The sequence below is a fragment of the Falco biarmicus genome, chromosome 8 (genome assembly GCF_023638135.1).
Source record: "Falco biarmicus isolate bFalBia1 chromosome 8, bFalBia1.pri, whole genome shotgun sequence".
In the NCBI taxonomy this organism is placed as follows: domain Eukaryota; kingdom Metazoa; phylum Chordata; class Aves; order Falconiformes; family Falconidae; genus Falco; species Falco biarmicus.
In genome coordinates this window covers 64,335,908-64,347,004 of record NC_079295.1, presented here as the reverse complement: position 1 = coordinate 64,347,004, position 11,097 = coordinate 64,335,908, and the positions used below count along the sequence as shown (strand labels likewise).

The following is an 11,097-nucleotide window of genomic DNA, read 5'->3' as shown; positions in this document are numbered from 1 at the left end:
TTGGGGACTGTGAGGCTCATGCTGCAGCAGACGAGTTTCCCTGCTGCCCTGGGAACTGCCGAGCACCCTTCTGCACCCCAGGGAGAGGCACGAGTGGGCTATGCTCCACTTCCAGCAACCAGCTCCTTTTCACTGCTTGGCTCCTGCAGGGATTTTGCATCCCTGGCCATCCTGAAGAGGCTGGCTGAAGGCCACCTGCAGGGAGCCCCGGCTCACCTGCAGTGCCCCAGCTCCACAGCTCTCGCAGAGTTACCAGCTCTGCTGAACCCGTGCCGGCTGCTTTAGGCACGAGCAGGTATTGGCAGCCGCAGAAGCGGTGGAGGCGGCTGTGCCAGCAGGCAGTGGGGGGCTGTGCTCCAGCATCGCCACGGCCCCTGGGGGGAAGGAGCTGCTCCATCACTTCTGTGACCTTCTCACATGGCCCTTGTGAGGGCAAGGAGAAGACCCTTGCCAGCTTTTTTCTTTTTGCTTTCAGTGTAGGACCTGGCAGACTGTGAGACAGAGGACCCAGGTGTTGTCCTTACCACAGCTCTCTCCTGAAGTCAAGAGGATGGTGCAGGAGGCCAGCTGGTGCCGTCCCACCCATGGGATGGGCACAGCACCTGCTCAGCACAGCCCTGCACTTACCTTCCGACTGCTTGGCAAGGGCTTGGAAGGGATTGACTTCACCCTACTTTAAAGAATAACAACGCAGGGGCAGCTGGAGCCACTTTGGTGGCATAGTTTCACAATAAACTCGCTGTGGTTCAGCAAACCTCAGGCACCTTGTGTCTGAGGAACAGGAACCTCAGCAACTGAGGTCTGCAGGACGTGAGCCCAGCCCTGCAGGAAAACGAACTTGCTACCGTGTCAAAAACCCAACCAAACACTCAAGAGCTTGGCACTAGGGACACATCCCCTGCTGTGGGTGCCCCCCGCCTACACGTACTGGCTGGGCTACACCACTGCCCTCTGCACAGAGCCCAATACAGCTTTCTGCTTGGGAAAAACTCAGTAAATTGAGAAAAAAATGATGAGAAAGGTTAATGTTGTACTTGATAACAACTTGCTGCCTCCTGCACCTCTGCTGAGCAAACCACTGTTTCCTGAATTGAAGTGTCAGGCATGAAATATTTCATATGCTGGAGCAACCGTCACCATCTGCTAAGTGACAAACATAACTTAAGCCTTTCCTGGTATTTAATGCATAAATCAGGGTGCGTCCTGTGTGGCTGTTTGTGAGTCTGTAATTGAAAACTCCATCTTGCTTGGGGTGGTGGCAGTAAAAATGCTTGTAGAGCCAGCAGAGCTTTAGCCTAAACCACTTTCTAGCAAAGTGTTTCTACAGCATGCTTAACTGGAGCGTGCAGTCTGATGCTGCTGCAGCAGGAGCATGGTGAGAAGTGCCTGAGGGCACCAGGGAAGGCCGTACCTGAAAAACCAAAAACTTGTTTCCTTGGGTATCCTCTTTTCCCTACAGCTAATACGGATTTATCCGTTCCTTCCTCACCTAGTTGGCGAGATGTGAAGTGACTTGGCCATTACTCATGACCCCATGAGTCTGGCAGGCTGACCACTGCATAAGCATTTATTTTTGCTCTTACCCCTCCAGGCACTCGTTGATTATCCCACTGAGCCCACACCCAACAAGTGCCCAGCAGACAGCGCTGCCCAGGGCCACCACTACACTTGCAGTGAAGACAAGGAGACAGAGCTCCATGCTTGGGGAGCATTGGATTTGCATAACCCCCTACCCAGTGGAGCTCCTGGGAGGTCTCCTGTGCAAAAAACACATTATAAATATATATATATATATATCTCCACTTAAAAATATGCTTCACCAACATTCACAACACTTGTGAGGAGCACAGGGGAAAGGCTGATTGCTGGTGTCAGTCATCAGCATGGGAGGGTTTGTGCCTGGAGGGCATGGGTACAGTTCCATCCCAGTCTGCTGCAGTTGAGGGAACACTGAACTCAGCGTGTCCATGATTCCTGCCCGAGTTCAGCGCTTTCCCTGCTCTGCTCTTCACCTCAGAGCACCAGGTCACCTCCTGCCTGGGTCTCTGTTTCACACAGACTTGTCTATTCAGACCTCCACATCAACAGGCACAAACAGAAGCATACCCAGTAGATCCAAGGAAAGGATTATCTCCTTCGTGCAGCACTCAGTAGGTCATATCTACAATACCATGTCCACTTTTGAGTTCCCAATGGTAGAAGACAGACTGGCAAACTGGAGCAGTAAGTCCAAAAAGCTTGAAGCCACCAGCACAACCAGGGGCATGGAGCCCTTGCTGCAAGAGGAGAGGGCAAGGGGGGGCTTGTTCTGCTGGAGGAGAGGCTTTGGGGGGGCTCATAGCACCCTCCTGTAGGGGGGCTTGTTGAGAAAATGGAGCCGGGCTCCTCCCAGGGTGCATGGTAAGAGCACCAGAGACAAGAGGGAAAAACTGGAGTGACAGGGTCAGCCTGGGTACCAGGGGCTGTTTGTTCCTGCAAGCACAGCCCAGCAGTGGGACAGCTCACCCAGGGAGGTTTCCAAGACTGGAAACAGCCCAAGGCAACTTGGGCTGACCTTGCTTGAGCAGGAGGTTGGACTAGAGTCCTCCTAAGGTCCCTTCCCATGTGAATTATCCTGCAAGGCTATGCTGCTATGTTCTTCCAACAGCAAGCAGATCATTGCAGGTGGTGCAGCTCACAAGAAGCTCATTGCTTTCTCCTGCTTCGTGCACTGATTTACCATCTGTTTATCATCTCTAATCAGCAGCTAGCTTCCAGACCATGCTTTTAGAAGAGCTATTTTATTCCCAGGTTTTCATTATGTCTCAGCTAAGGTCTGGTAGTAAGTCTCCTGTTCCTCCACACCTCACAGCCATGGAAATACAGGTATCGGTGGCCGTTCCCTCACTTATATGATGTTTCTCTGCTGCACAGAAGTGCAACAGCATAAAGCTCCCAGGTGAAACCATCTATACCAGCTTCAAAAGCAGGGGCAAATCCCAATCAGACTTTACATGGCATTTCTACTAGCTATGGTGTTCTGAAGTGCTGGCTTAATATTTGCCTTAACTCAAAAAAAAAAAAAAAGACTGTAAACTTACTATCTGAGGAAAGCCAGACCATCAACAAGCAAGTCCCCACCACTCTGCACCAAGAAATACCATACCACAGGCTTTCACTGAATTGTAAGGGGGGGGATAACCTTCACAGGCTGCTGCTGCAGCTGCTGGAAGATGCAGAAGTCCATCTGGTCCCCCCTGTTTGTGTCTCCCGAGATTCCCCGAGGGAAGCACAGCCAACAGTTCTGCAAAGTCCGCCTGCCCTGGGCTTTGGTCGCATTGCAGCTGTGCTCACAAGTGCTTTTAATTTTTCAGGAAACCTCCCAAAGTAATCTAGATACAGAAAAACTAAAGCACAAGAGATGCCTTGCCCTCTATACAATGTGGGAAGCTTCTCTGAGGGCTCCTTCAATGCCCATTATTACTAGAATAAGCCACAGTAGACAGTTCCTCATTTCTTACTGAGGTATATAGGAGAGAGGGGCAATTGGCACAGACGGGTTAGAAAGAGGCACTCGGTGCCTTGGGAGTTCTGCATGATGCTCCCATTGCCCCAGGGACAGGCATTGCCCGCCCTCAGGCTTGGCCCCATATCCACAGCACCGCAGGAGAAACAGACACAGAAGCTCCTGTACAGTGGGAACAAAGAACAGGTGCAGGGAAAGAGAGAGAGAGGAAGAACCAGAAATACTGAGAAGAAATAAACCAAACCAAAATAAACAAGAACACCTAGAGCCAATAGTTTGGCTTCTGTTACGAATAAACAATAACAAAAAAGAAACAGTTTCAATTTGCCTTAAAACATAACAATCTTAATGTGCCAGAGACACACCTGTCCAGGGGGCTCCACCAACACTCCCCCCCTGCCCAGGGCACCCAGCGATGCCTTTCAGCCCCCCGATGCCCACAGCACCCACTGCGGGGATGTGACCGTGTATTTACTGACCTTCTGAGGGTAAAATGGGATTAAACCCAAGAATGACTGCAGCAGTTTTAAGCCACATGCTCAAATAACAAGATGCAAATTTCCTTAGATATGTTTCCGAAACAGCCATTAGAAACCCCAGATCAAGAGTTATGAAGCCCCAGACCCTGTAGTTTACCCGCCCTTGCTTCCCACCCCAGCGTCCCACTCAATTAGCTTGGGGTCACCTCTCCAAGCCCTAGATATGAGCAAACCAGTGCAGCCCCACCATCAGGACTTGGCTCCCAGTTTCCCCTCAACCACTTGCACCCTTAGGTAACAAGCAATAAAAACGCCCCAGAACTTGGTGTGGATGTGATGCGGGCTGCCAGCCCAGGTCACCACAGGGACAGACCCCGCGCACCCCCGGCCAGGCTCTGCAGCGCTGGCCCACGCTCCCCCGGCAGCCCTGCTTTCAGATAAATGAATCTACTGGCTCCTTTCCCTCCTCACTCTGCTAAATGACATCACTGCAAAACCCCTGACAGCTGGGTGCAGCTACGGAGAGATGCCCCTGGCCAAAGTGCCCCAGGAAAACCTGGTGTGGCTCGGGTGAAGAGCTGCACCTGCTGATTACAGCATTCAGATGCAAATGGCAACAAAAAATACTTGCAAGGTAAAGAGCAACACATTTGAGCTGTACCAGAACCCAGTGGTGTACAGAAATGCATCACAGCAGCTCTACTTCCTATTTCCTTTTCCTTACAGCTCTGAAAATCATAGCGGCAAGGTGGGGGCTGGGGGGTTCTGGCGATCCGGCAGCCCCGGCAGCTGCTCGGGGCCAGCTGAGCACACTCAGGAGCTGGGGCCCAAGCCCCCACCGTGTCCAGCCGGATCTTTCCCGCTGCTTTCCTGCCTGGTTTACCATCAGGCACAAAGCCCAGGGGTGCAGGAGCGGGTCTCCGGGGGGAGCTTTGGTGCCAGCCGTAGCTGGCAGTGGGGTGCAGGGATGCCCAGGGTGCAGAGGGACCAGCTCAGTGATGCAGAGCTGGGCTGCCAGCCCCCAGTCTGGGGCTGAAGCTGCTCCTTTTGGGTAGTGCCTGACGAAGGGTCTCTTGGAAACAACCCAACTCTTACAGATTTTTTTATGTTGAAGCAGTAGTGAGGCTCCTGGCCAAAATCAGCATTGGACTGTGATAGTCTCTACAGATACGAGGTATGTTTGGTCTGACAGCCTGGGGCAGAGAACACCCGAGCACTGTAGGAGCAGAAATTCACACCCAGACCCCGGTGGGTGTTGCACCATCAGAAGAACCACTTTCCTCCCCCTCCACACCATTGTGCCCTATGATCCCCGAACGACAGCACCATCCGTGGTGGGACCAGCCCTGATGAGGCCCCTGGGCACCATGGTGGGACCAGCCCTGATAAAAGACACAAACTCGCAGCAGCAGCAGCAGCAATGGAGCGAGGAGATGATCAGAGCAGGACTGCAAGTATTGCTCAGCCAACTCCAGGCTGATTCACTACAAGTATCCCAGCAATTTCCTAATGGCCTAAGAGTCACAAATTTTACAGGGTATTTGAGATACAAGTTGGTGTCCTTTTAATATTTAAAGGGCAGGGAAGTGGCACTTGATAAAAGAGAAAGCTGGCGGAAGGGTCTAGCTAAAAGGAAGGGTGGGGAAAAGGAGGGTGTAGGCAAGACGTGAGGAGGACAGAGATTATTTTTGTAGCCACAGCCCTGCAGATAGCATGGTGTAAATATCTTAGTCTAGCCTGTATTGCTTGTAGTCATAAAAGAGGGGAAAAATTTGTAGAAAGGACGACAGATGCCCATTCGAAGACAAAATCCAAAAGGAATATCAAAGATTTAATTTAAAATAGCTCAAGTATGTCTTGGTCTAAGGTTCAGAAATCCTTGGCAAGCAGCTGGTGAAAATGGCCTGAAGGCGATGAACGAGGCAGTATTGGGAAATGGGAACTGAAGCAATATCTGCTGGTGGGAAAAGAGAAGTGGCCGGGATATTTCTCAGCTGGTTTCACATCCAGGCACCCCCTTTCACGCATGATCCCTCCTGCTTTACAGCAGGTGGCAAAGCGAGAGGTGTGAGCCAGGCTCCATTGCCAAGGGTATCAGGGTACCAATGGAGAGACACCACCACATGGGGACTGATTCACGGGGAACTTCTTATTCAAGACATTGTTTTCCCTCTTGCGCAAAGACTGCACTAGGGAATCTCTCAGCTGCAAAGTCTGGCTTACTGCTAGCAGGCTTGGCTAGTTTTCTACCCAGGGGAGAAAACACTAAAACCAAAAGGATCTGCTGCTTGTCCTTAGTACTAAGGACTATTTTGGTTTACTAAATGAACGTGTAATGATAGAAGCAAGGTGCAAAGAGCACCGTGGGTCCAGGAGACATGCTGCAGTCTGGTGCCCAAATGCAGGCAGGTGCCAGGATGCATTACAGAAGAGCCAGTGCAAATTAGCCCTGAACCCCTGCCCAGCAACGCAGCTCCTGGGCTGAAGCACCTAACATACACCTACAGCACCAGGAGTTGCTTTGGGATATGGGTGTGTATCAGGTTTGCACATGGGGAATCACAGGACACCCCCAGAATAACGCAACCCCCGACTCGTACCCACAGGGACAGGCTGTGAGCAGGGACACTGGCACTCGCTATGGTCATAGCATTTGCATTACTTCCCTTAAAATAAGTAGTCTCGTGGGTTTATTTTAGAATAGCCAAGTACACAGGAGGGTTTATGTTTCTGCTTTCTTATATTTATATACAAATAAACCACATAAATATCTCCCAGCACCACAACAACAAAACGCATGCAGTGAGCCAGCAGACAACAGCCTGGCCTGTACCCAGAGGCTCGGCTTGGTTTAACTTCTAAGAATTCTGCCAAACAGGGACTCCCCACTTCTTCCTATTGGAACTGATGGCGATGTACGTTGTTTAAAGATGCGTATGGAAAGGCTGTTTTATTGCATTTCTTCAGTGTCAGCTTGTAACTCTCATTCACACCCATCAGCTGCTTTGCTCAATCTGCTTTGGGTTTTGGCGATGAGGTTTAATGAGGTTAAAGTAAAACCTCTCAAAGATTAAGGAGGAGAAAGCTCTTTGTATTTTGGAAGGAAAGGGGTTTAACGAGCGGTTGCCCAGTTCAGGACAGTGAGAGCCAGTTAGAAAGTGAAGTGCTGCTCCAGGATTCCTGGGTCCAGAGCACCTGGACACTTGCAGCTGCTGGGGAGCACATGCGGTGGCTGGGGACTTCCACCCAGAGCAGCCCTTTACCTTCCATCAGAGAAAGCCGCTGTCTCCATGACCACTAGCTAATGCAGAATTTCCACGGCAAAGGAGACCAGCATGGCTGGAGCGGCAGGGCTGTGCGGTTACAGCACAGCGGAACGCAGGGGGCTTGCACCCACCCTGGGCTGCCCGGTGGCTGCTGCGGGGGTGGAGGAGTGCAGGGAGGCTGGCCGTCACCCAGGCACACAGGTTCTGTGGTGTGTCACCATCTTAAAACACATAACGAGGATGATGCAATTTACCACAGATCCACTTTTCACAGTATTTTATCGGAGTCATTTAGAAACAGCAGCAGAGACTGGTGAAGCAGCAGCAGTGCGATGACTGAACTTACGCTCACCTCTAAGCAGCCTGGGAAATGTCAACCACAAACTTGAAGTGAATATGTCCAAAGCCACAGGTTTGGTGTTATTTTTTTCCCTTTTTTTTTTTTTTATTTTTTTTAGCTCATCAGTCATGATACTTTATAAAGGCATTTGCAATACTGCAGAAAAGAAGAACAGAAAATTCCAGAAGTGCATTTTATGCAGTATGAAATACAGTCTCCTCCAGTTTCATATCTTAAATTTGGGTTTTGCTGTATTCCAGTATAATAGTCAGCTTGAAAGGAGCTTTATAATGGCATATATGAACAAATATATTGCATGGACAAAGGAGAAATTAACCCTGCCAACATCTTTGAGGAAATTTAAATTTGAAATCCAAATGAAAATAAGTATCGACAAAGATTTTTTTCCTCCTCAAAACCTGTTTTCTCTAAACTCTTCTTTAACATCCTTAATTTAATCTTCAGTGCAGCAGATGTTACTTACCAAATGCTTTATAAATAATACCTGGCTATAGTCTAGTCTAATTTAGTCCCGTATTGTAGGATAAGAAGTCTACACCAAGTTGCACAGTTAGTTAAATGAGGACCCAGTGCCTGGTGTGAGATAACTGGTCCCTGTTTCAAACCTCCTGCAAAAAATCTGACAACCCCAAAAGGCTAGATTATTAAAATAGAGTGCACACATGCATTCCACCATACCCCCATGTGCCTGTGGGAATACAAAGTCTACATTTCCAGTACATTCAAAAGCCAATTTCTAATGACCCAGGTGGTTCCAGGAGGGCAAAGGGACCTCTTGAAGAGAGGGATTGAAGTGGGATGAATTAGTTCAGCAGAGGCTGGTCTTTATTTTGTGTTAGGCAGGGGAAGCCCTTGCTGGGGGCCCCCACTTTGGAGCACTTGGCCACTGAAATCCAGAGACGGTCTGATAATAGTCTCAGTAGGGTCAGAGTCTGAATGTCAGTGAAGATAAATCAAGCAGTAACGGACGTGTGAGCGAGGTTAAAACCGCTGACAGCAAGGCGACGTAAGGCAGAAAATGTCTTTCATCCCCATCACAACACAGTGGGTGCCAAGGCAGTCGGCTGGTTCCATGGAAATTAATCTACTTCTCTGGAACTGACATAAAACCACACAGCTGGCACATCAGCATTCCTACCGCTCTTACGGAGAGCGGGCACAGGCTATGTTCTGGCTACGGAATGCATGAGAAATGCCAAAATTTAGATCTTAATCTTTATCAGTTGCAAAGTCTATGGCTGTGAACCTGAATCCAGATACAGGACTAACTCAACCACCTTTCTTCTGCTTTTCTCTGCGGTGTCCCCCCGTCAGACAGCCACCAGCCACTGGCCAGAGCTGCTGGGCGTGCTGGCCATCAGCTGCTGCTCCACGAGAATCCGCATCCCTGCTTCCAAGGGCAGAGGTTTCCCAGCCTTGCCTTCATCCCATGCCTCCTCTGGCTATGAACTGTGCAGCAAGCGCTGTAAGGAAAGCGACACTGTTAATGTCCTGGCTATTACTGTATTTCTAGATCTGCTGATAAAAGGTATTCCTTCTTTGCCAAAGCGTATTCATTTCTTCACATGCTGATACCCATTCTCCCTGCAAGTGTTGTGTATAAGCATAAATATATATGTATACATACATGTTTTTACAACACTGGCATCAAGACAGCTGACAGCATGTTACTTTTGGTGTATTTTATAAAACTTTTCTCCAAACACCATCACTTAAGCAGCTGCTGTCAGGTCTGCCTACACCCTGCCAACCACCCTCCTGTCTCACAACCTTATTCTGGCCATATTCCCTTGCAGGGGGGAAGCACAGTCATCTTCCTCATGCTAGAGACTATCCCATGAGAGGCGCTGTCATGGTTTAACCCCAGCTGGCAACTCGGTGCCACCCAGACACTCGCTCCCCTGTACCTCATCCCTGGGATGGGAAGGAGAACCAGAAGAAGAGTAAAACTCATGGATTGAGAGAAGAACAATTTAATAATTGAAATAAATAACCACAACAACTGTAATGGAAAGGAAACAGGAGAGAGGAAAAAACCCCAAGGGAAAAGCCCCAAGTGATGCTCCCTACCCACTGGCTGATACCCAGCCAGACCCCAGCAGCGATCGGGGCCTCGAGCCAACTCCCCCCAGGTTATATCCTGAGCATGACATCCTCTGGCATGGATATCCCTGTGGCTAGTTTGGGCCAGCTGTCCTGGCTGTGTCCCCTGCAAAGTCCCGTGCCCCTCCAGCCCTCTAGCTGGCAAGACCTGAGAAACTGGAAAGTCCTTGACTTAGCACAAATGTTACCCAGCAGCAACCAAATCCAGCAGCGTGTTATCAACATTACTCTCATACTAAACCCAAACCACAGCATTTCACAAGCTACTAAGAAGAAAATTAACTCTATCCCAGCCAAAACCAGCACAGGTGGGCAGCAGGGTCCGCCCTGCAGGAAGCTTCACCATGGCAAAATGTGGAGATGGACAACAGTGTTTTTCTAATGCTGCTGTCCTGAAGTCATTTCCAAGACAAAAATTCTCTCCTTGCAGTCCAGTTGGAAGATGAAAACTTAGATCAGGGAACCTAAATTTATTTTTTAGTCCTCCACCAACAGCTGCAGAAGTCCTTGATAGTCTCTGCTGCCCAAAAGTTTATACATTCCAGCCTACCCAGCTCACTGTGAAAAATAATTTCCCATATTCCTCTTAAAATGCTGTAGCTGCATAAGATCCGCTTTCCCTATGACCTGAGATAATGTTTAAGCACCTGGGCAGGACACACCTTGCCCACCATCCAGCTTGCAGCGAGGAGGAGCTGGCGGTGTCCGAGCACGCTGGGCTTTCCACCGCCTTGCCCTGTGCGATGGCTCAGAGCATTGCGAAGTGACTGGCACGGGGCTGGCTGCTGGCTAGGAACAAAGTGGGGAGCCGTGTGAAGCTCTGGAGTTTATGGCTACCTGAGCAATGAAACTAAGGCAAATTGTGTATAATGAGAAGTGTGAACAGAGATGGGAGCTCTGTGCCATGAAGAGCAGAGAGATGGCTCTGGCACAGGGATAAGCTCCAGCTTCTGGCTGACAATCTCCCAGATACACAGCTTAACAGGGTGCAACACCCAGACGTGCTTTTAAATAAAAGTGAGGGCCAAGCTGTGAGAGATGAAGGCACAGCTGGTGCCTCCCAAACCCTGAGTGCCCCCAGGAGCAGCACCCCTGACAGCACTGTGCCCCAGCGCCCGTCTGCACAGCAGCTCCTGCGGTTTGGTGCAGTTCCATCTCAGGAACTTCCCTCCTCAGCTTGTCTCCTCCTGCGGCAGCTTTTTCGAGGCATCACTTATTTCTCCAGTTCCTACCTTTCCCGCAAGCTGTTTCCTCTCATGGAGCACAGCTCAGTGTGCAGGGCTCTGCTTCGACATGCAAACCCACCACCCAAGCTGGAAGCTCCCAGGCAGCACCCCAGCCGAGGGCGGCTGCCCACCGCAATGCAAAGGCTGAGTGATTTGC

General features: G+C 50.0%; 2 long non-coding RNA genes across 2 annotated transcripts in view; one reads left to right on the top strand and one right to left on the bottom strand.

Moving 5' to 3' along the window:
* Window positions 1-5,796: 5,796 nt before the first annotated feature.
* Window positions 5,797-11,090, bottom strand: LOC130153837 (uncharacterized). Its single transcript, XR_008823514.1, has 2 exons — window positions 10,377-11,090; window positions 5,797-9,074 (listed from the first exon to the last, which is right to left on the bottom strand). It is a non-coding gene; the product is annotated as an uncharacterized LOC130153837 (long non-coding RNA).
* LOC130153838 (uncharacterized) overlaps window positions 8,943-11,097 on the top strand; it is a 28,506-nt gene continuing 26,351 nt past the window's right edge. The window contains exon 1 of the long non-coding RNA XR_008823515.1: window positions 8,943-9,062. This is a non-coding gene — a long non-coding RNA (uncharacterized LOC130153838). The remainder of the gene's footprint in view (window positions 9,063-11,097) is intronic.